This window comes from Peromyscus eremicus, chromosome 4 (genome assembly GCF_949786415.1).
Source record: "Peromyscus eremicus chromosome 4, PerEre_H2_v1, whole genome shotgun sequence".
Lineage (NCBI taxonomy): Eukaryota > Metazoa > Chordata > Mammalia > Rodentia > Cricetidae > Peromyscus > Peromyscus eremicus.
The window spans coordinates 41925799-41949642 of NC_081419.1; positions in this window are offsets into that span (position 1 = coordinate 41925799).

The window sequence follows — 23844 nt, forward strand, 5'->3', positions numbered from 1 at the left end:
TGGTTTATTAAATTAACCGTTAATATTTAAGTGAGGGGATCGTAGGAATTTATGTTTTCTTAGATGGATTGGGGTCAGAAGGGCTCTGTTCTTTGAGAGCATTACAGCCATCATTCCCAAAGCCAGCACAGAAGGTACCATAAAGTCCCCAGAAGGCACGACTTCCTGATAAACACAGAGTGTGGCAAGAGGGAGGCATCTGTGGCACTGCAGTTGGCAGGAACAATGCTATCTGTCCTCTGCTGCCAGAGAACACTCAGAGGAGATGGGGGAATTCCTAGCATATCCACTTGGAATGTGTAAAGCTATGAAAAGCAAGCCGAATTTTGGGACAAAAATAGAATGGTGTACATTGTGGAGCCCTCGGTTGGGGGCCTCCATAATTGAAAGAGAATCCATGGTAAGGCTGAATTGGCAAGGTAAAGCTTGCAGAGCAGAAAGTGGTTTTATATTTTTTCCCCACTCAGATCTCTTTATATGGTAGAAAGAAAGGAAATAATGCAGGACTATGGCCCTGAAGTTCTGTGGTGTGAATTGTGGGCAATTGAAATCTAGATTTCATTAACTATAGCTTCCTTCAAAGGTAGAAACTTGTGGCATCAATGTCCTTTGTTAGGGATTTTGATACAAGTCCCATTCATGTGTAGAATTTCTAGTATGTAGTAATGGAATTCTTTTCTATTTTCATACAGAGTGTGCCAGGAAAATTGGGTAACATATAACCAAAGACCTATAGTTTGGTATATTTTATAGTGAACATCTTTCAGAATCAAGAAACTGAAACCTGGGCTTTTCAAAATAACCTCAGAGAAAAGAAGTGAGAGACAAAAAGAAATAAAAATGCAAGGCAGCAATTTTTTTATAAGATACATTCTTGAGATAATCATAAGGTGAAAAACTGGCTCTCAGTCATGTTGGTAACCCACAAAAAGTAATGCAGAATGAATCTATCCCTAAATTGTTCCTAACAAAGAAGTGGGAGGGAAGGATGGAGAGGAGAGAGGAAGAGAAGGAAGCCTTTCCCCTAGCAATGGAGTCTTACTCTAGATAATCTAGAGGAAAGGAAGATCAAAGAAATAACTAAAATAAAGAAGATTTGAGCTTCTTTTATGCCTTTAAAGGGTGTAAGATGGGTGAATCTCCATTGGCTAAAGCATCCAAAGATGCAATCTTTTCAACCCTCCAAGTTCACAAAGAGGCTTCATATAATCTCCATCCACAAGTGATATTTCCATTTCTGAGATAACTTCCCTTCATATTAGGTATTTTGGAAATAGTGCAAGAAATGAAGTGAGGCTAGAGTTCCTAGAGGAACTGTGTGTTTTAACCAATGATAGTAATTGGTTTCAGTAATTGAGACTTAATCACCCTAAAACCTAGCTCCATGAAATTGGCTTTGCAAACCCAACCAGAGCATAATTTTCTATCAGAATTTAGAAAAATAAATTTTACTTTATAGATTTGAGATTTTATAAGAATAATAAGAGATAAAATGTATGGTAGCATTTTTCAAATTCAAAGGCTTTTTTCCAATATGAGTAACTATCCTCATATGCCATTTCAGCCTTCTGCTATCTGTCTTCTTAGTACATAAGACTTTTCTACACATTCATTGGGGGAAATCCTTCCAATCTTTCTCCTCCTAGAGCTCCTTTAACCACAGAACTCAAGCTATTTAGTCCACAATGTACGAAACATTCCTTTCTCTCACTCTGGTTTAGTCACCCATGAAACATCAAAGATCAATAAACAGACCGTGGCATGTCCTGGTGGAGGTTTACTCTGTTCCAGAAGTAAGTGTTCGGGGGCCATTTAGGGGGTTTCCTTGGCACTGAATCTGGACATGTGACAGACTGAAAAATTCTGTTCAACGCCTACGGTGCTGATCATTCCACATTCTAAAAATGTAGCTGGAAACCATCCCAGATTGTGCATCTGCCTCTCTAATTTACACCTCCAGAGATAAGGCTGAGCAGGGAAGAGGTGAGAAGCTTTAATGAACTGCTTGGAACCCTTACATGCTCTGGGGAAACTTCACAGCACACACCAAGACCTGGCAGCAGGGGGCTGGCTGGGTGGCAAACAAAGATGTGGACCTTCAATTTCAGTGATGTCCATAGGATAACTTGCCTTCAAATAGTGATAAAAATGCATTCCTCCCTCTTTTTTAATTAAATTAGTTTATTGAAAAGTTCATATACATATAAAATACATTCTGGCTACTATCCTCCATCCCTTATCTCCCCCCAACACCTTATCAACTTTTCTGTCTCCCTACTTGTTTTTTACCCAGATTTATGACCTTTGATTTTGTTGTGTTATTCATTTAGTTTAATCAAGGCCCTCAGAGTGACCATTCTCATCTTTCTTATTTCTATTAACCTTTCCAAATGGTCTGTTTGGTTTCAAATCTCTAAATCCTTCTTATTTGTTTACCAAGTGCTGGTCCTGGTGTGAGTGCACACTACATTTTTGCATATGTTGAGATTTTTTGTATTCTTTTACTGAGGATATCAATTCAGGAGAAACTACATTTTAATTGGGATAAAGTTTTTTTACCTAGAAATAAAATTACTAAAATATTAAAATTTACAAGAGTGCTGCAATAGCATATAAATTCTAAGTTGGCTCTAATGAGAAAGTCCAAAGTTTGTAGAGAATAACTGTTTTGCCTTAATTAATAATGTTACTTAGTGAATTATTCTTGCAGGTTATGGTGTGACGATAATAACCTGTTGCTTGTGTTTGGGGACCAAGATCTAGTGTGATAAAGTTCAAGTTGAATGTTTATGTGGTATCTTCTAACTCAGAGCATAGCATAAATTGTGATTGCCCAAGTCAGAAATTCCTCTCCACTCTTCCAAATGTTCTGAACTCGGCATCTAATAATCCGAAAGAGTCCATGTATGGAGTTCCATGAATTTGTGTATTCTAATGGGAAAATTTTCATTCTTACTTCTGCTACTTCCTAACTGAAGTATATCTCATCTTTCAATATTCATTGTGTACTGAGAATCCCCATATTGTCAACTTTTGTCAGCAACAGAACAGGCATTTTCATTACAGTTTAAAGTATTCATGGATAGCTAAAAACAATGTTGGGATTCTTTTTTGTTGTTGTTGTTTGTTTTGTTTTGTTTTTCGAGACAGTATCTGTGTTCTAATTTACCAAATAAAAGTGGTGCTTCAGCATGTCTAGTCATGTATTCTGGTCCTCTTACAGACTGTGAAATGGAGAGCAGAGATATTCCCTGTAGGATATGGTTTTACCCAAAATGGTTCTGTTGCTTCACTGCTTGGGGCTAAGAGTTCAAATAATTCACACAGCCCCAGATAGTCATTTAGCCTTAGATGGATTAGTTCTTAGCAATATGGTATTATGTGAAAGGCTTCAGTTTTCTCCACAGAAAATACAAATAATTAGAGTCTCTACTTCATGAGTCTTAGGGCATATGTGAGTTTAATAGATAGAATAATGCCTGGGAGAAGGGAGGTACTCAGCAAATGGTAGCAGCCACTATAAGTGTACTGTAGTGATAGTATGTAGGATATTAGAAGCAGCAAAATATTTACATTTAACATCTAATCAGTCTTTGCCTGGTGCATAACAGATGTATAACAGTTGTCAAATATAAGAAAAAGAGAATTCACTGTTTGCCCTTAGAAAATTCCAAAAACCACTCAGCTTTCCCACTCATGTAATGCTGTTACTCTTTTCTCCCTTCTCCTCCTCCTCCTCCTCCTCCTCCTCCTCCTCCTCCTCCTCCTCCTCCTCCTCTTCCTCCTCCTTTTTTGTTTTGTTTTTTGTTTTTTTCAAGTCAGAGTTTCTCTGTGTAGTTTTGGTGCCTGTCCTGGATCTCGTTCTGTAGACAGGCTGCCCTCCAACTCACAGAGATCCACCTGGCTCTGCCTCCCAAGTGTTGGGATTAAAGGCGTGCACCATCACCGCCTGCCCCTCCCCCCCCCCCCCCCCCCCGTCTTCTTACATGAGGGATGCAAATGATAAAATAATAATGGAAATAGCTTGTGGAATAAGTATTACATAGAAATGAGTGGAATGAACAGAGACTATTGAGAAAAAGCCTGAAAGAATTCATTGTGTGTGTGTGTGTGTGTGTGTGTGTGTCCATGGCATACATGTGGAAACAGAAGGAAAGTACAGCCTCATTTGTTACCTTTCACCACGCAATTTATTTGAGACCAGGTCTCTGTGATGTTTGCACATTGTGTCCACCAGGCCAGCTGGCCCACCACTTCCAGAGATTATCCTATATGTTCCTCTTACTTTGCCATAAGTGTGCAAGGATTCATGATGCACATATCCTCCAGGGTTCTGGGGAGTTAAACTCTGGTTCTCATGTTTGCACAATTATCTTCTGGGTTACCTCTCCATAACTATTATAGTATCGTAAGTAAATATCCCTTTAGAATATTTAGTAGAAGCTTCTTTCATCCTGGTCTCTTTTGACACATTATAATCTGTATGATGACTAATTGCAAATCTTCTATTTGAAAAATAACTTACACTTCCTGAATTTGAAGTCCCTTCTCACATAAAATTCAGGTTTACCTTCCGTAGTTCATTCTGCTACTACTGGGATTCTAGCTCTTATATCACTCTTTGTTTTCTTTCAGTATTTTCTTGGCCTGTTATTGTAGGTTTAACTTTACATTGTAGAGTTAAATGAGTAAAGCGCTATGCATCACATGGTGCTAAGTATAAGTTGTTTTGGTGCTGAATTATTTTGTTAGCATTTAAATTGTCCAAGACAAGCTTATTTAAATATTACAAACTCTGTTTTAATGGAGATGAAGGTTGCTTATAGTCATGGGGAAGGTCTCTGGTAAACAGTCTTGCTCCTTTCTGTAAATACAGCTAGCAATTGGATGCACAGCAGCATAGAAAACAGTCCCTGAAATTTTATGAATGATTTATGTCAACTGCCTCACAATGTCTCTGGATTTTAAATATTTTACTTTTGTGGTTTGACACTTCTGTGTAATACTTATTTTCACATCTTTTGACACAAGCCTCTTAACAGAAGAGAAAAGGCTTCTGTTGGCTTTGCTTATACTCTCATTGTATCAGATGTGTCCAGAAAGAGCCGGATGGATGGTTCCATCAGTTCAGTTCTGTTCTTTGATGAACTCCCATACAGTTTATGTTTATATTTATACACTCAAAAGTCAGTAAAACTGGCCTTTAAATTATTCACTATGTGTAAGTTATGAAAGATTTAAACACTCCTAGCTGGAGAAAAAAAATAACATATTTCGGTTTTCTTATGAGGAAACAACCAAAAGACTTTTAGAATGGAAAGAAGCAAAAAATTCACAAATCAATTTATTTCTATTGGGGCTTATTCAAGATAATATCCTGACACGTAGTTATTAGGACATGTCATGAAAGACAACAGGCAGTGCCCAAACTCTGCTACGAACTTATAGAGTCCTCAAAAATGAAAGGATATATGGTCCATTCTTTGTATGATGAAGGAGATGCTGTGTGACTGTAGTAACTGATGTCACTGGATGAAAAAAAAAACTGTACTTCAACTTCAATAACGTAAGAAGAGCACAGAATATTGCCTCAAATATAGCCACAAAGGGCACTTCTCACTGAAAAGCTACTGGAGATAGTATCAAAACACCAGCTTGCAATGAAGTGTTTCACTTTGATATCAATTAATAAAGTCCTTGATAACTTGTATTATTTTTAAACAATAGACATGAGAATCTAATTTCTCTTTAAAAGTAGAATTATACTGTGATAAAAAGTGGATATAAGGCTTTATCACTACGAAAAAAAAATGACTGATCAAGACGTAGAGAAGTGATTCAGTTGGTAAAGAGCTTGCGGTGCAGGCCTGAGGACCTCAGTTCTAATCCCAAGCACCCAGCTCAACAAACTGGTCACAGAGGCAGTGCACATCGATTATCTCAGCACTGGGGGTCCACAGAGAGGCAGAAGCCTGGAACTCACTGACTAGCTAACCTTGCCAATTCAAGGAGTGTTGGGTTCAGTTGGGAGATCCTGTCTCAAAAACAAACAAACAAACAAAACAAGATAAAAACTAGTGAGGAAGATACATGAGGTTGACCTCTGGTCTCCACACACTAGTGCACCCACACTCAATATGCACACACACATGCATACAATATATACACAGAGGCAAAAAGAACTGATAAAACTTTTATTATTCTTAAATCTCCATATTTGTATATCTCTATTAGCACTGCTATTTGATAAACTTAGTTGAGTCTATGGGAACCCACTTTAGTGATTATTTGAGAAGAGGATTAGCGTAAAGTACTCTGGTATGGTTATTAACCATAGTTATAACCCTGGTTATTAGCCATAGTTAGAACCATAGTTACAGTAGCACTAGTTGTCTTCATTAATAGATAGCCTACAGCCAAGGTTCCCAAAGATGTGGTCCCAATATCACAATATTAGTCTCATCTGTGTACTTAATGCAGAGTCTTGTGGTCCTAACTAAGGCTTTAAATCTGAATCTCTGAAATTGGGTAATGTGCCATTAAGGTGTGGCTGATGTGTGCTGAATTTTGAGGCAGCAATCTAAATAAACAGATGAAAATTTTGCAATGCTCAAATTTTGTGGTAAGATTAAAAGGACAAGTGTTCACTGAAGCTCTAAGTATAAGACCTTAGGAAAAATAAATAGTAGCCTTCAAAAGCATTCTTTGAAAAGCCGCAACAGAAAAGAACCTGATTAAAGGACATAACATTGTAGGGGTAATAACTTACAACTCCCATCCCAAAGAAACTCAGTGGAATTTTATTTCAGAGTCTTTACAAAACCTCAATTACAATGTACACATTTCTAAGAAAGAATAAAATTGGGTTTAAATCTAGAAATAATCTATTATTTGGGTAGATAATTGTGCATTTACATTTGATATTGTGTCTTTTACATGAACATTTGTAAACCAATTAAAAGTATGTTGTAGTATGTAAGAGGTTAAAAACTGATGAATTAAGATGGAAATTAAAATGCAATAAATTTATATTAAGCATATGCAAATGAAGTATTGTGGTACTATAGTACTACAGAAATTTTTTAGTAGACTTTCAGGTTGTAAAGCTTATTGTATGGTTTTAAATGCATTATAGAATTTTATTTTACTTATTTTTGGAGCTTTATATGAATACAGTAGAATATTCATTATGAATTTAAAAGGATAGTTAATGTAGTTTAAAGAAAAAAACATATTAAGCTCCTTCCTAAATAACTACATATCTGTCTTACCTTAACTGAAGCACACATAATCCAGCCATCCCTATCTTTTACTGGTGATACTGACACACAGAATTCCAAACTGAATAGAAAGAAACTGGTTCCTTTGGCTTGTACCTTGTTAACTGAGGAAGCCCATCAAACCTCCCATACTGCGAAAGAAGTATCCAAGTGATACAGGACACCAATTTCATAGGCAGATAGAGTGCCCAAGATCTTGTTGAGATGCAGGGAGTCTACAAACCTTTCACATTGCCTATTTCTAGTAGTCACAGAAAAGCTAACATATCCCACAGGCTGGACACTAAAGCCTAGCCTATCTGGTTTTATTAAATCATGTTCATTCATAAAAAAGCTTTTCTAAAATAACTGATGTGTTCAAGTAGAACTGTAACCAAAACTTTTTAGGGCATTTATCTTCTGACTAATAAATCAGAAAAGGTGAAAACTGTATCAGTTATCTAAAACTAAATCCTGTCTCTGTCACCACTGAATGAAACAAACTTTGTAAGAATAGCTTTGAGAATGCATCGATAACCTATGCTGAACTATGAATAATGCACTTGAATGTATACAATGAAGGTTTTCATTTCAGAAACTTTAACTTGAGTGGCATTACAATGACATCCAGTGGTCGCTGCATTCAATAGTATGTATTTAGGTACTTTTACTTCTTAAATAATGTGTAAATTAATAATCTAAATTTTATTCTCCATGCATTTCCAGGATCTTATGTAACGAATCTACAGTTTCAAAGGTCACCCCAGAGGAGAGATAGTGTTTGAGTAAAAGGAGATATGAAGTGAGAAAATTATCCCTGTTTTTTTCTGTCTCGATAGTGAACTCACCCTAAGGGATGGATATGACAATGTGGTTTAATTTCCTCATTTTTAGTTCTCCTCCAGGCTATTCTTACTTGAGGATTCCTAAAGGGGATTTCAGATGGGTGTTATCTTCCACTTTCATTTCATTTTTTTCCCTGCTCAGTTAACAATTTACCGGTGACTAAATCTCAATTCCAGTGCAAAGTATTTTACTTACAGGGATTAGTTACTGTTACAAAAATACATTTTGAAAGCTTCAGGACATTCTTAGCCAATGTGCCCTCAAATAATGAATTTAATTTCTTTTCTATTTAAAGAAATTTAAAGAGGTTACCTTAGCAACTGCTGCAATGTACATATTCATTTGAGGTTTTGATAGTCTGACTTTTTATAGCAACGGATGTTAACAGAGCAAGGAATGTGACAACAAACTTTTTTTTTAATATGGAGAACTTCCAATCTAGGTCATACATGTATTTCTTAGAGAATCCATTTATGACTTCACAGTCTTTCCATAATCATGATTCATTTTGCATACATTGATTCCAAATCTTAATTTTTAATGAAGAAGATGTGATATAGGAAGCAGATGGAATGACACACAAGATAAAAATTGTAGTTTTGGTAAATTTTAAATAAATTAATGATGAATTTCTGAAATGATGAGTAAGATACATGTTTATGAATCATGTGAGCTTTTTAAAAAAAAGAGTAAAGAAGAAGGATTCAAAGTCATAAAGTGGAAAATATGTCACAGTTTATGATAACATACCACTCTGTGTATGTATTTATATATATATATATATATATATACATATGATACATACATACATACATACACACACACACACACACACATATATATATATATATATATATATATATGATCCATAGCATACAACATAACCTATCATAGTGCTGTAGGCAGAGAAAATATGCTTAACAGTTCAGTTTGGGCATATATAAAAAGATGACATCATTTTAAAATACAAAGAAGAGGGTCATATTTCAACAGCTATGTTATTTGAAATTCTGAGATGTTATTTAAGCACTATCACTGAGAAATGCAGTGTTTTCAACAAGTAACTATCACAGTTAAAGTCTGGACAATTATGAATCACAATATATATGATAGTGATCACAGCCATGAATATCTGTGTCTAATGCACATAACGCCAGTGCCCTGCCATATTCTTACTTTGGTCAAAATGCTTTGGTGCTACCCCTGCTGAGACATTGAGATCATACAAAAATAGAATCAGAAAGGAAACATCCCCCAAGGTCCAGTCTTGGCTGCTAGTCAGTTGATCCTTTTCTCTTTGAAAGAATGTGTGAAAGCTTTGATGAAACAAGACATTATATCCAATTATTATATACTCTATACCTTTGTAATACATGTCCTTCTATACTTCCACTCCATTCTAAATAAATATTGGAAAGTCTTTTGGTGAAGAAGGGATCATATTCTCTTTAGGGGTTGATTCACTAAAACACAGAGGGAAAAAAATCTTGAGTTGTGTTGATTTGTTTTATTGGTTGAGAATTTTATATATGAGTATTGTATAATTTCATTATACCCGCCCATCTCTCATCCTCCATTTCTTCTGGTGCCTCTGACACCTTTACGAAAGTTGAGTCTTCCTCTAGGATAATTATTGCTAATTTCTTAATGGTCACCATGGAATGTTTTCAGCCACACGTTCTCTGTCAGTACCTACTCCTCCCTTTTGTAGATATTAGTTTAGTAATTGGAATGGATTATTTTATCTCTACCTCTAAAACCATAGATTTGCTTTTGTTTTAAAGTATTGATTTTGTTTTCTATAGTTATCCTTTTCTTTATTTTTATTGTTTTACTCAGACTGCCTCTAGGAACATGTCTGTCTTTAATTCTCAGCTACACTGTTGTCACCCTATAGACTGAGAAATCAGAATAAGTTGTTTAAATATTACATGATTTAAGCAATGTTTTGTCCAAAGCACAGCACTATTCCTTTCGTAGAATATCACAGCGTCCTAAGATGTGGATTCTCCATATTCCCCAATGAATCTCTCCTCCCCCTTCCTCTCTGTATGTGTTCTTGTCCCTATTTCTCCCTTCCTCCCTCCCTCCCTTGATTCACCTTAGTCTTCACTTCCCAAGTAAAACAAGCAATTTATAATTGTATCAATTTTCCAATGTTTAGAAATGTAGAAGACTGTGAAAGGGGCTCTAAGATGGCTGGAAACAGGACATTCTCAATAACTACATGATTTAAGTTTGACAGTTTTCCAGAATACTGCCTTCCTGGTAGAGTTTTTAACTCATAATTGTTCCACTTATTAGCTGAAACTATCATAATAGGTCTTCTTCAACTTTCTTATTTAATAAAGTCTTGTGGAATCATCTCACTTGTGCCCTTTACACTAGCAGTCATATGTATTTCACAAACATACTTACTTTTTTATTTTTGGTAGGATTGTGGGCAATTTCAGATTCCATTCTGTATACTGCTTGTACAAAGTGATATGATTCATCATGGAATTTTCATATACATGTACATGTTTAATGTACTTAGAGCCAAATATCAGGGTTGAAACCTGAGAGACCAGTGGAATAGGAAAAGACACAATTTAACCTCACCTCAATGACACCTCTGTCTCCAAAGAGACCTACTTCCTGTATAATCATGCCTATATGTCTTTCTGTTCTGTTCTCTCATTGGCTCTCTCAGCCCAGCTACACCATTTCCTCTTCCTGCCCAGCTCTATCACTTCCTATCTGTCTGTACAGACCTCCAAACCTTTATGGTTAGTGCTGGGATTAAAGGCACGTGCCAGCACACTTGGCTGTGTTCTCCAGTGTGGCCTTGAACTCACAGAGATCCAGACAGATCCCTGCCTCCCAAGTTATAGGATTAAAAGCATGTGCTACCATCTGTCTGACATATCACTAATAATTTCTCTTTTATAGTCTCTAAATTCCATATAAAAGAGAAAACATGTATTATCTCTCTTTCTGACTCTGGCTTATATCATTTCTGTGCCATTTTTACCCCTGCACATCTTGTATGCAGGAGGGCTATTATCCAAAATATATAAAGAAATTAGCAATCAAAAATACAAATAATAAAATTAAAAATGTGGTACATATCTAAACAAAAATTCTCATTAGAGAAATCTCAAATGACTGAGAATCATTTGAAGAAATATTCAGCATCTTTAGCTATGAGGGAAATGCAAATCAAAAAGACACTGAGACTCTATATTACACCTTTCAGAATGGCTAAGATTAAAAAACACAAGTGACAGCTCATCCTGGAGAGGATATATAGCAAGGGGAACACTCCTCCACTGCTGGTGGGAGTGCAAACTTGTATAGTCACTTTGGAAATCAATATGGCATCTCCTCAGAAAATTGGGAATCGATCTACCTCAGGACCTGGCTATACCACTCTTGGGTATATACCCAAAGGAAGCTCTACCATACCACAAGGACACTTACACAACAATGTTCATAGCAGCTTTATTTGTAATAGCCAGAAACTGGAAACAACATAGATGTCCCTCAACGAAAGAATAGATAAAGAAAATGTGATACATTTATACTCAGCTATTTAAAAACAATACATTAGGAAATTTGATGGCAAATGGATGGAACTAAAAAAGGTCATCCTGAGTGAGGAAACCTAGACCCAGAAAGACAAACATGGTATGTACTCACTCATAAATAAATATTATCAGTAAAGTGGAGAAACATACTGCAAATCATAGACCCAGAGAAGCTAAACAACAAAGAGGGCTCAAAGGGCAGGGGGAGGGGGAATGTAGGAATCTCACTGTGAAGTGGAAATAGAACGGACATTACCAATGGATGGGGGAAGGGTTTGGAAAGGGGAATAGGGATGGGAACAGGAGGAATAGGTGGGGATAGGATGGAGGGAAAGAGTATTGAGAATGACAACTGGAGTCCGGGGCATCTCTGGGAAGAGCTAGAAATCTAGTGCAATGATCACTCCTAGTAGACCCTAGCTAAGGCTTCTAGCAATGGGGGATAAAGAGCCTGAATCAGCCATCTCCTGTGGCACACCAATGCAACCACAAGCCCTTGACTCACTGTGGTTTTGACTCACATTTTTCAGATAGCTGAAGCTATTTGATTCTTTCATATGAAAGTTTTCCATTTTTATTTCTTCTCTGGCAACCGTTCATTTCATTGGTCTAGAATCAGTTGGATTGATTTCTTGTTTTTTAGATGTTTGAGTTTTCTATATTTTATAAATTATTCTGTTGTTAGCTCCATAACTAGTCAAGAATTCGAGAATTCTTCTGATGCTTTAGTTTGCACATTAACACAATAATTATTTGATCTACAGAAGCATTTAATATCAGGAGGCCCCATTTGTCAATGGTTGGCAATATTTCCATAGTATCTGGAGTCCTATTTTAGATTATTTTACCTGTGCCTATATTTTAAAGTGTTTTCATGACTTTTGCCTCTAATATTATTATAAGTCTTTGGTCTTGAGGTCTTTTATCCCTTTGGAATTGTTTTCTATGAAAGCTGAGAGATGAGTACCTGCTTTCAGTTTATGTTAATGGCAGGTTTCCTAGCACCATTAGTTGAAGTGCTTGTATTTTCTGTGTTAATTTTTGTGAAAACAAAGTCAAGTGGGTAGAGTTGTCTGTTTAAATCTGGGTCTTTTCTTCTATTCCATAGATCTGTATGTCTGTTCTAGTACTTTGATGTTTTATTTTTACTCTGATACATTTTGAGATTTCTTTTTTTTTTTTTTTTTTTTTTTTTTTTTTTTTTTTTTTTTTTTGGTTTTTCGAGACAGGGTTTCTCTGTGTAGCTTTGCGCCTTTTCCTGGAACTCAATGAGTTCCATTTTGAGATTTCTTAAGGGGATATGACCAGCATTGATCCTGTTGCTCAGAATCGTTTCAGTAATATAGAATCTTTGTTCTTGAAAATTTAAGGTTTTTTTCTAGTTTTGTAAAAATTGACATTGGGATTTTGATTGGGATTGCAGTGGAATTTGTAGACTGCTTTTGGTGCAATAACTTTTTCATTATATTAATTTTCTGATCCGTGATCATTGCCTTTCTATTTTCTAAAGTCTTCATTTTATTTTTCTTAATTGTGTTAGAGTTTTTACTGTATAGATTTTGTCACATCCTTGGTTAGGTTTATTCAAATGTATTTTTGAGATAATTATGAATTGAATTATTTCCCTGATTTCTTTCTCAGCCTGTTTGTTATTGGTGTACACGAATGTAATGATTTGAGTATGCTAATGCTACTTGCACATTTTCTGAAACTTTGTGTAAGCTCTAGGAACTTTATGGTGGAGTATTTAGGTGCTTTCATGTATACAATCATTTAATATACAAATAGGGATACTTTGAATCTTTTTTTTCCTGCTTTAATCTCTTTACTTGTTTTAGGGTTTCTATTGCTGTTAAGAGACACCATAAATGTGGCAACTCTTATAAAGGAAAAACTTTTAACAGGGGTGGCTTCCATTTTCAGAGGTTTAGTCCATTATCATCATGGTGTGACATAGTGACTTGCAGGCAGACATGGTGGTGAAGAATGAACTGAGAGTCCCATATCTTGACCCACAGTGGTCTGTCTCACTGGGTGTAGCTTGATCATAGGAGATCATAGGAGACCTTAAAACCCACCCCCACAGTGATAAAATTCCTCCAACAAGCCACACCTATATCAACAAGGCCAATAGTGCCACTCCCTATGAGCTTATGGGAGTATTACATTCAAACTACCACACTTCTTTAGTCTTTTTCTAACAAAAATTTCAAGTATTATATTGAAAATGAGCACTCCTGTTTTGTTCCTAATTTAGCAGAAATTCTCTGAGTTTGTTACTATTTAGTATAATGTTGGCTATGAGTGTCTTATGTATCCTTTATTGTGCTGAGATATGTTTCTTCTACTTCTAGTCTCTTCAAGGATTTTAGCTTGAAAGGATATTTGATTTTGTCAGACCCTTTTTCAAATTTAATGAAATGATATCCTGATTTCTGTCTTTGTGGGGCCCTGGCCCCGTTCTTGGGGAGCTGTTGCTTTGCTTGCTGACCTTGATCAGATGTCCTCCCTATGCTAATTCCCTGCAAGTTTCATTCCTCCTAAACAGCTTACTGGAGGTTCCTTGTTTGCATATCCTGCATATTGGTGCAATGCTAGAATGTAAAACATCTGTAGCGAACTTTTGCCCTCCCAGGTTCTTCCACTGTGCTACATGTAAGCCTGTATTTAAGGCCTCCTCCCTCCTTCAGTAAAGGGCGATCTACTGAGACAAATGACCTACTGTCTTGTCTCTCTTTTTAATACTCAGCCCCTCTTTTGGACTTGGTGAATGGGTGGTAACGCGGGCGTTGCTACATGTCTTTAAGTTATATAAATTATATATTAAATTTATTGATTTTTTTAGGTTGAACCAGCCCTGAATATCTGGATTGAAACCAACTTAATTGGGTGAATTATCTTTATGTTGCATTCATAGTTTTTTTTGTGTATGTATTTTATAGAGAATTTTTTGCCTCTGGATTTGTCAAGGAAATTGGTGTATAATTTTCTTTCGGTGATATGCCTTTTTCTTGATTGGGTGTTATGGTAAAACCAGTTTCATAAAAAGACTTTGGTATAATTCCTTCGTTTGCCAATGTATAGGATATTTTGAGAGACAATTGTGTTATTTCTTAAAGATTGATAGAATTCAGCAGTGAATCTACTTGGGAATGACTTTTTTTATTTGTGTGGTTTTTCTATTTCATGGCTTATCAGAGAATTTTTCAAATTATTTATATCATTGTGGATTAATTTTGTAGGTCATATGCATCTAAAACTTAATTTCATACTTTTCTAACTTTCTGAAATGTAAGTTTCAATGCTCAAAATAATTTTCTGAATTTCCTTGGTATCTGTTGTGATGACCCTCTTTTCTTCCCTATTTTAGTTAACTGGATTAATTAGATAATTAATTTTTTTTCAGTTGATTAGTCTGTCAGTTTGTCTATCTTGTTTCTCTTTTTGAGGAATGCTTTTTTCTTTATTTAAAAATTCCATTTCACTAATTTCTGCCCTGTTCTTAGTTCATGTAATGCTTTGGTGTTTGGTTGTTTCTCATTTTTCTCGGGTTCAGCACCAAGTTTTCTATTTGAAAATTTCAAGTTACCACTTGTAGCTGTCATGTTCTTTTTTAGGACTGCTTTCATTATATGACACAGGCTTGCTATGTTTTCTATTCATTTCATTTTTTTTCTGGGAATATTTTTACTTGCTTTTGGCCTCTTTTTGATAACTAATTCATCATTTTATAGAACACTTCTAATAGGTGTGAATTTCTGTATGTTCTATGGTTCCTCTTGCTCTTAAATTCTTGTTTCACTCCATTATAGTCAGGTAGAAGAGAAGAAGTTATTTCTTCAATTATCTTATATTTAATAAATATGAGTTGTGTCCAATTATATGATGTAGAGAAATTTCTACAGACTTCAAAGAAGAAACATTATTTTCCAATGTTTGAATGTGAAGTTCTGCTTGTTAGGTTCAGTTGGTTTCTGATACTGTTTAACTTGGGTATTTCTATGTTTTTGTAAACTTGGTGGCTTGCCTTTTAGAGAGAGTGAGATATTGAAGTCTTCCACTGTCATTTTAAGTGAGTTATTCTGTGATTTACATCAGGTAGTATTTGTTTTATAAAAATTCCTGCATCTGCTCTGTGTGAATATTTGAAATGCTTTGATAATTTTATATATGAGTTCACTCTATTTGTGTAATTTATACCCCTTCTTTTTTTATTTTTTATTTTTATTTTTATTTTGCAATACAATTCAGTTCCACACATCAGCCACGGATTCCCCCCGTTCTCCCCTCTCTGACCCCCCCACCCTCCCCCCAGCCCACCCCCCATTCCCACCTCCTCCAGGGCAAAGCCTCCCCCACAGACTGAGATCAACCTGGTAGACTCAGTCCAGATAGGTCCAGTCCCCTCCTCCCAGGCCGAGCCAAGGGATCCTGCATAGGCCCCAGGTTTCAAACAGCCAACTCATGCAATGAGCACAAGACCCGGTCCCACTGCCTGGATGCCTCCCAAACAGATCAAGCCAATCAACTGTCTCACCCATTCAGAGGGCCCGATCCAGTTGGTGACCCCCCAGCCATTGGTTCATAGTTCATGTGTTTCCATTCGTCCGGCCATCTGTCCCTGTGCTTCATCCAAACTTGGTCGAGAACAATTTTATACCCCTTCTTCTTAACGCTTTAACTCCCCACTCCCCTCATTCCATCTTCCTGAACTTTAAGTATATGGGTTGTATTGAATATGGGGCTATATTTGCTTAGAATCCTCTTATCCATCAGCATAAGATACCATGTCTTTTGATGCGAGATTCCAGAAGGCAGCCACTAGATTATTTGTTTTGTGTATGTGCTCGGCTGTGTTGTTGCTGCTTTTAAATCCAAAGCACTGTCAGCTGTCTTTTACTAAGCAATTGAAGCCATCAGTGTTCAGAATTATAGAAATGTGTTTTAATTGTAACTTTGTTGTTTTGTAGTTTTTGTTGTCTCCATACTCTTTATTTAATTAACATTACATTCTAGTGTAGTTCATTCTTTCCTGTACCTTAATGATCTGTTAATTGCTCCCTTTATTCTGAAAGATTCCTTCACGTGTCTTCTCCAGAGCTGGCTCAGTGTTCATGAATTCCATTATCTTTTTATTTCATCATGGAACATTTTTATTTATCCTTCAATTATGACAGATAATTTTGAAGGATATAATAGTCAGGAATGAAGTTATCTTTTTTTTCGTGAATTTTTCCAAGTATTTTTTAAGTATTTCAAGCCTTCCTTGTATTTTAAATTTTATTCCTATGGACCTGCCTTTATTATATAACTTGGAATTTCTCTCTACTTCAATATACTTAGTGTTTTAACTATATTATGGCCCTATGGAGTTCTTTTCTGCTCATGTCTTTTGGGTATTCTAAATACCTCTTGAACCTAGATGAACTTTTTATCTCTATATTTCAGAATTTTTTTCTTGTGGTTTACTGAACTTTTTCTATAATTTTAGAATAAAATTATCCTTTTATGCACATTATTTGAATTTTCATAGTGTCCCATAGTCTGCATGTGTCTAATTACAATGTTTATCATTGTCAATCTCTAAATCTTAAAATTCTACCTTTTTAAAATTCTTTATTATTCTATTCTGTTCTCATATTCCATTCTATTGGTTAAGCTTCCCAAGGAGTTTTTTGTATGACTTGCTGAGAATTTAGTTCTAGTATTTTAATTTGATTTTCCTCCAATATTTCTAAGCTTATTGAATTTGATTTTCATCTCTTTACTATTTCAGGTGTTCCTTTATTTCTTTGGGAATTCATTTGGCAGTTTATTTTTGTCTTTAATTTCAAAGAAATTTCAATTTCTTTGAAAATAATTATGATCATTATTTTGAATTCTTTGTCAGGGTTTCTGTCTAATTCAGGCTCATTGGAAACCATTACCATGGAATTAATGATTTTGGGAAATTACACTCTTGTTTTTCATATATATTGGGTTTTTATGTTGAGATATGTACTTATGTGTTAAACTTTATTTTTTAAATCACCCTTACTCTTTTAGTAAAAGTGTTTGCAGCATTTAAGGGAGATTACATTATAGAATGGTTGGTATGTTGTTTTCTCATGCTACACTAGTGTTTAAATATTTGAATGACTTACGTACTAATTTCCATAGTGGTTGGAGTAATTTTCATTTCTACTAGCAGTGAATGATGATTCCTGTTGCTGATCAGCCAATATATTTTTCTGTTATTTTTTTTTATTATTGTCATTTTGATAGGACTAATGTTGAACCTTGGTATAGTTTTTATTTCAATTTTCCTGATGGCTAAAGATGTTGAACATCTTTTTCTTTTACTTCATGACTATTTATGCTTCTTAATTTGAAGTCTGTTCAGTTCACTTGCCCATCAATTGATTAGATTATTTGCTCTTTGGTGTCAAGGGCTTCAATCTCTTTATATATCTAGAACATTTACATCTTGTTAAAAATTAGTTCACAAAAATTTCCTCTGTGCCATATGCTGTGCCTTGTTAACCCTTAAAGCTGGCCAAAGTGACCAGACTGGCAAAACCATCACACTTGATAACACTGAGGTCATTTCTCCATGCTGACTCATCATGGAAGATTCCAGCACTTCAGAATCATATATTTGTATTTTATTCACACCTATTTTCCAAAGAGACTGAAGCACGAATCTTAAATGGTCTTATTAATAAAAAACAAACCCGGGAGCCAGGTATTAGGGTAAATTCTGAAAGATCAGAGAGACAAAACAATTCACACCCTGTTTTCTCAGACTGAAAGCCTCTGAATCCTCATTTGAATGGATCTCAGCTGAACTGCTGCTAAAAGCTAAAAGCTTCAAAAGGTTTTTTTTTCCTGCTTCTCACGCCTTATATACCTTTCTGCTTCCTGCTATTACTTCCTGAGATTAAAGGCGTGTGTCACCATGTCTGGCTGTTTCCAGTGTGACTTTGAACTCAGAGAACTCCAGAAGGATCTCTGCCTCCTGAATGCTAGAATTAAAGGCATGTGTGACCACTGCCTAAACCTATGTTTAATATAGTACTGTTCTGTTCTCTGACTCCCAGATAAGTTTATTAGAGTGCACAATATATTATTGGGGAATGCAATATCATCACATTTTCCCTTTTTTGTCTAAGATAATAAAAGAAGCTTATAACTATATCCAATAAATATACACAATATATACAGTCTAGAATTTATTAACAATGTCTAGTCAATTAACATTTGACAGATTCAGACAAAAAAAACTCCATTATTTATCATATTTTGGTGAGTCCATTCCAAAATTGTATGCAATATACAAAAATCCAATCCAATGTAAAATATTTAAAACAAGTAGTTCCTTTTAAAAAGTAGATTTAATAATCTACGTTTTTAATCATATCCATATTTTCTCCTTTTACTTTTCTGAGTAGATTCAAAAAATCTACTTTTTATCTTAACATTTCTATAGAGACATTTTGTGTTGTGTTGTAGTTTTTGAATAAAAGCCTTATAATTAGAGTAATCAAGTAGGAATCAACAAGCTGACAGCCTGTGTATATATGATTTTTAAATGTGAAACATAAAATTACGGACCAGCAAAAGATGAATTATTCTACAGATAATATGTGACATAACTATACTTTCACTTTCAATTTTTCAGAGTCTTGCCTAGGGAACTCAAAAGTGAAAACTGTGACAGTCATGTACATTCATGTTCACAGAACAGTGTATCGACCTCCTTTCGACCAATCTTTAACTGTTCTACATTGCCATCTTCCTTGAAACCAGCGCTATGGGTCCCACCTATCCTGAAGGAAACAACAGATATCAGTGTTCCTGTACTGTAGGAGATTTATGTTCTAACTCTGTCTTCTTCTGGCCTGATATTCATATGTTGACCACAAACAGTGCCAAATACACATTTTCCTTCTAATTTAGCTGATTTTGGTTTAACATCTCTGCTTTTTATTGTGTTTCTGTTTATCTTCGCTTTATTCTGAGATTGTGTTCTTCTTGTCACTGTCAAATAGCTTTGTCTAGTAACATTGCTTGCAGGTGCCATGTATATATTACTGTAGACTTAGGCAATTGTATCTTTTAACCATCACTATAGTTTATAGAAACTTTATTATTAAAATTGTAATAAGAAATATACGAAGATCTTTATTTTTCTTCTTAATATTTTTAATTACTTAGCTAGTCGCAAAATTTAGCTTACTATTAGTATTTATTATATATGATTTACATATTTAAAAGTTTTAGTTATTGTATTTTATTTCTATTTTGCTTAGTTTAGATGCTTCCATGTAATACTGAAAAGGATTTTGGCATTGTATAGTATTCTAAATCTTGGGTTGAGATAGACCTCTAAATTTTGAATATCATAAGAGATATGTCAAAAATCAATCCCCTTTTGTTATGTTTATTTTATAGGACACATTATATTCTGAATAATTGATGTGTTGTCACTCACATGTGTTGCTGTATTTGCTGTAAGTCATGTCTCCATCCAGGTGCGGGTCTCGTTCCTGAGCTCCTTACCTTTGTACAGTCTCTCCAGAAGTTTGCCCCTGTGGCATTCTCATACTTTTTCAAATTTGATTTGCTCTTCTACCTGTCTATTTCACGATAAGCTATTCTATTCACAAATATGAAGATAGGAGGGGACAAGAAGTATGGGGACTTTGTTAGTTTTACATGAAATCTGTAGATGTATTTGACTAGAGTCTTTCAGTAGAGAACTTGGCATGAATTCTCTACTCTTCAGGTACCTCTGTAACTATTTTTTTTCTAGTATTACATTCGTGGTTTCTATCCATGTTCCCCATGATAGAAACCTTCCCCCGCTAGGTCATAAGCAGAGATGCTAAGTGGGAGCTCTTGCAGAACAGAGCACTGTACTAGGAGCAGTCATCCTTGATAGTCATGTCTTTTAGATGCCAACCAGCCTTCCAGGATATTGGTTTGAAGATAAGCTATGTGCGCAGCTTTAGAAGCATGTATGGAACATAATGTGGAGCCATTGGTCCAGAGATACTGACAGCAGCACACCTTCAACACTATAATGTAGTTTGCCTGAAAGTACAGTGCTAGAAGAAGATACACAATATAAATAATCCAAAGTAAAACACAGAGCTCAAGAATTAGGATAAAGCACATTCCATAATGATAATAAAAAGTCCTCTGATGAAAATGTAGCAATAATAAATATCTGCTCACGTAGGAAGTTATCTTCAAAATTCTGAATCATGATATTGCAAGTAAAGTATGCGACTGGGGAGTTGCTCCTTAATTTCCATGCAGTATGTCACTTCACTCCTTGAAGTAGAACTACTGACTTAACTTTCACTTACGTTCTTGGGCTAGTGGCTGCAAATCATATGAAGGCCACCAGATGGCAGTAACTCGCCATAGTAAAGTGCACACTGACCAATTCCACAAATGTCAGTATCAAGAAAAGACTTGGGGGGAAAAAGCCAAACACTAGCACTTGGACACTTTTCAAATATTAATATATTGTTTTAAAGAAATGTTTTTTAATGCTTTAATCCACGAAGAATCAAGAAATGAAATGCTTATCTTTAAATTTATTGTGGATTAGTGGAACATATTGTTGAGTGTCCTATAAATGATTACACTGAATGATAAGAACTAGAGAATTAGCAGAACAAATACAGAGGATTCTAAGTTCTCGTGGACCACACAAATCAGATCTCTGACCCAGAAGGCTTCCTGAAAGCCTAGGTTCTTTAGAACCACCCCAATGGGGCAGAGCCATCGCTTGTCAATTAATATATCAACCACGTAATTGGAAATAACACTTTAAAAAGTGAAACATGGACTGTGAAATCAGTTACTTTAGTTGTGTCTGATTTTGTGTGTATTGGGCACAGGAAAGGGCTTAGGATAGAATAATGCAGAGAAATAAAACACTGAAGTAATTTAGTTGTGTGATAATCAAACGGAATCAGAGGACTGTTTAGAAGCATCTTAAGCACCACCCTTGCTCAGACCCAGACAGTTTTGCAGCTGGCCTTTAACAATGCTTAACAGATGAGTAAACAAAAGATGCAGAGCTACTCAACTAATTTTAGGAAACTTTCTAATTAAAAAAAAAAACTAGTTGCATACAACAAAACAGCAAGAATTTTTACATTTAGAACTTCTCAGTTCTGGGATAGAACGCAACTTCTGGTATTCTAGTGCCGGTTCATGATGTTTGTGATATCTCTAGATGAGGAGCTGAAAAATGAAATTCATCATCAAACCATGACCATATGTTCAGTCTGTCACTGAAATATTGTTTTGTGGCACTGATTTTACCAGAACAGAAATGACTGAGGTTTTATGAAAGTCTGGCAAAATCAAGACAAGGGAAATTACCACTTTCACTTCCTGTAGCTACCCTGTACTTCATAGAGTATGTGTGAAGTTCAGAGCTGTTCAACACATGCTCAGTGAAAGGAGGCATCCTAGTCATAGGACTCCAGAACATTCCCCTCCTTTATCAGTTTACCACTCTAACCCTGAAGGACTCCTTAGTACACTGCATTTTACCTGGTACACCATATCTCCCTTTTACTGAAATCTTATTAGTGCACTGAAAACCAAAACACTATCGGAGGAGGGGGATTAATCATCAGATCCAAATACGAGAGGCTTGTTGGCATTACCAGACAGTGAATTATGACTAATATGCCAAGGATCTAATAGGATAAATGGGCAGTGTGTGTGGTGTGGTGTAGCTGTGTCCTCTGGATTGAAAGCTTTGTAATGGAGAGAAGCTCATCAAGATTCAGGAAGGATGTGAGACTTTGATGACTGAGAAGACTATGACCAGAAGAATTGCCCCAAAGTCATAGGACTTGCGTAGGCATGCAGCCTTTGTAAGTTGTTACTCACTAGGGTAGCTTCTGGTGCCTTAGAGGCCTCCATGCTCCAGAAATGAACCATTACAAACTCACTGGCTCACTAAGCTGGACTTGAGTGATGTTATCTCTCTGGTCTGTCATTACTGCCCTATGGCAGGGGTTGGGGGAGAACAGCAGTCTGCTCATGTTTCCCCAGGGAAGTCCCATAACAGCATACAAGAATGGATGAGGAACTGGAGGAGAGACATAGCAACTATAAGAAAGTACCTGAAAGCAATGCCCGATGTAAATCAGTGCAACAGGAATAAAGATTTTCTTAGAAGGGCTCTTTAGGAGACTAAACACGACACACCAAAATCTCTAGACTTGGGGTATGCCAACAGAAACTTCCAAACCTAAAAATAAAAGGTAAAAACAGAAAAATAGAATACTAAGGAAATATTGAATGAGTTCTAAGGATGAATGCCAGAATCAAGGAGAAAGCAAGGCAGAAAAATCTTGAAAGAAACAGTTTCTCTCATTCCTTACTCATGAACTCAAAATTTAAACTTTGTATTGTTATAATGCACAGTATTTTTATCTAATAAAAGTTTGTAAATATTTACAATGATTTTACTAAAATGTCTCAAAGACAGAGTTGTCATCACACTCTCTTTATTAAAAAATAGCTCATATGGTTTGATTTACGTGAAGGACCTTAATAATGTGTCGGTTAATGTGTGTGAACATTTTCTCAAGGGACTATTTTAAATGCCAGTTGGCTGCTGATTATTCATTTCCATAACTGTCTTTTCTACAAGTAGTAAAATGACTTGCCTTGAACTTCTCACTTTAATTTGACAGAGAGTGTGATCATTGTGATTTTGATTTCTGTGTTTGTAAATAAGTAAAAATAGCATAGAGCACAGTAGCACTGATTTCAAAGAGAAGCAAAGGACTAGTTAATTTGAGCAAGAGCAACAAATGTCCTTCAGAACACCTTAAACTTCTCAGGCAGCAAGCAAGGTGGTTCTCACAATTGTACTTCAAGATGTACTCTCCAGTCCTATTTTTGTGAAGCTACTGTTTATTCACTTACAATAAATAAAAGCCGACGAAGTCAGTCAAAGTAATGAGTTCAGGAAGTGAGCAGTTCAGACTTTACAATTAGTTAACTGATTAAATTGGATGCTGCACTTGTAACAAAAGGGAAGATTATATATCCAGTTTATTGGCTTGAATTTGGCATTGGAGCTAATCTAGGCCAATCAAGTTACCTGCCAATCACATTTCTCCTGACGCCATATCATCTTCACACAG